The sequence below is a fragment of the Theropithecus gelada genome, chromosome 5, assembly GCF_003255815.1.
Source record: "Theropithecus gelada isolate Dixy chromosome 5, Tgel_1.0, whole genome shotgun sequence".
Lineage (NCBI taxonomy): Eukaryota > Metazoa > Chordata > Mammalia > Primates > Cercopithecidae > Theropithecus > Theropithecus gelada.
This window is the reverse complement of record NC_037672.1, coordinates 66,195,266-66,197,636: the sequence shown is the minus strand read 5'-3', so window position 1 is coordinate 66,197,636 and position 2,371 is coordinate 66,195,266. Positions and strand designations below refer to the sequence as shown.

At 39.4% G+C, this 2,371-nt stretch overlaps 1 pseudogene; it reads right to left on the bottom strand.

Moving 5' to 3' along the window:
• Positions 1-204: 204 nt before the first annotated feature.
• Positions 205-320, bottom strand: LOC112625657 (annotated as a pseudogene).
• Between the last annotated feature and the right edge of the window lie 2,051 nt (positions 321-2,371).

Below are 2,371 nucleotides of genomic sequence, written 5' to 3'. Positions count from 1 at the left end.
CATTAAAGTCTCACCAAGTACCTATTGACTATGTCTAAATTATGGTAATTTTTTAAAAGCCCTGAAATATAAATGTCTCCACTTGGGCACAAGCACATCCAATTGCCTTTAATGGAGATAAAATAACCATTAGGATCTTTTCCAAGCCCTTGAGTATTAGATGAAAATTTTTATAATTAGAGTGTGCAGCAATGGCTTTTAGTTTTGAAGTCTTTGCAGCCATATATTTGACTTTATTTATTTATTGGTTTTCAGACAAGGTCTCACTCTGATAAGAACAGATACTACACTTGGTCTTAGCCAAACGGCCAAGAAGCGATAGGGTCTCACTCTGTCACTGGGAGTGCAGTGGCACAATCACAGCTCACTGCAGCCTCAACCTCTGGGCTCAGGTGATCCTCCCACCTCAGCCTCCCAAGTAGCTGGGACTACAGGCACACCACACCAAGCGCAGCCAATTTTTCTATTTTTTGTAGAGATGGGGTTTTTTCATGTTGCCCAGTCTGGTCTCAAACCCATGAGCTCAAGCAATTCTTCTGCCTTGGCCTCCCAAAGTGCTGGGATTACAAGCATGAGCCACTGCACCAGGCATGTTTATATTTATTATATATTTAAAAACTTTGTTTTTGTAGAGATGGGGTCTCACTCACTATGTTGCCCAGGCTGGTCCTGAACTCCTGGGCTCAACAACCCTCCTGCTTCAGCCTCCCAAAGTCATTTGACTTTCAACAGCCAATTACTTTCTTTAGTGGCAGATTAGATCATTTCAGTGTGTTTCTTGTAACACTGTGAAATTTGTGCTTGTTTTTTTAGCAGAATTCATTTATTCTAGGTCTTTTTGATGACTTGCCTTGGCCAGGATTGGCTAGCAGATTTTACCTGTATGACAACTTGATGCACTGGTGCAATTTGGTTGAGATTATGAGACTACATTTTGCTCAGTGGGGCAAGATGTCCTGCTCCCTTAATGATGTCTGCCATGGGAAAGAGAATGGATATTGGTGATGGGCTGTACATCTGCCATCGAGTAAGCACAGTGAAGCCTTTAGGCAACCTTTGAAAACCACTGAGTTACCTTTAATGCTGTCTCCTTTTTCGGAAGAATTTAAGTGAATGATGATGCCGAAGCATCTCATGGGAAAAATAAATAAATAAATAAATAAAAAGCATTGCTCTAAACATAACTATCAAAATCAGTGGTTAAAGCAATATATAGTACTCTTGTTTTTGATACCAGTCTTGTGAATAAAGGTATTCAGGAAGCACAGCTGTCTTTTGTTCCTGAAGCGGTAACAGGATTCAGCAGGAAAGAGCACCAAGATCAATTGGCAATGTTTATCCTGATCAAGCATGGGCACTGACAGCAGGTATGCCACCTATTTTGACATACATTCTAGATATATGGTAGACCTGTACTATGACATATCTATGTCTATGTTTATATCTATATATAATGTCTATAACTATCTACTTGTTTGGAAAGAGCAAGAATTGGTTCTTTTGGGGGTTCACTCCTATATCCCCATACAATCAAACAATAAATATGTGTTGAATAAATCACTTGTGCAAATTATAAAATTCACATATGACCCTGTACTTTATCATATCTCCCATAGAATAGGTGCAAACCAGAGAAAAATATTGTTGAGCCCAGGAGCCCAAGCTACATGATCAACTGGAAAGACTCAGTAGGTAATTTGTTCCTAGAAAGCAGCCTATGGCGACACATGATTGAAATTTCCACCTAGATAAAATGACAAATTACTACATGTCAGAGATTTCTAGTTTGCTTGTAAATAATGAGAGCTGATGATAAATCCCAGATTTCCACCCTGAGGTGCCCTGTCAGAAAAAGAGTAAATGCCATTCATTCTTCTGGAGGCCTTGCCAAAAAAAGTCATTGCCTAACTAAAAAATATGCTGGAGTCTCACATTTTGTCTTAAAATTTCATGTGAATTTTGGATTTTATGCCACAATTTATATTTATTATAATATGAACATTAAATTAGCAGTTACATTTCTTAAATTTTTCTTAAAAATTTTGAAAAAACTGATAGTCTCAGAAAATGTGTCATGTTTAGCTTGTGGCTTGGCATACCATCAAGTCCAAGGAGCACGTGACAGGTGAGAAAGGTGAGTGCAATCCATGGAACTTGGTCAGTGCAGTAGGTTGAATTGTGTCCCCCCAAAAGATATGCACAAGTTCAGCTGGGCATGGTGGCTCACACCTGTAATCCCAGCACTGTGGGAGGCTGAGGCAGGTGGATCACCTGAGGTCAGGAGTTTGAGACTAGACTGGCCAACATGATGAAATTCCGTCTCTACTAAAAGTACAAAAATTAACCAGGCATGATGGCAGGTGCCTGTAAT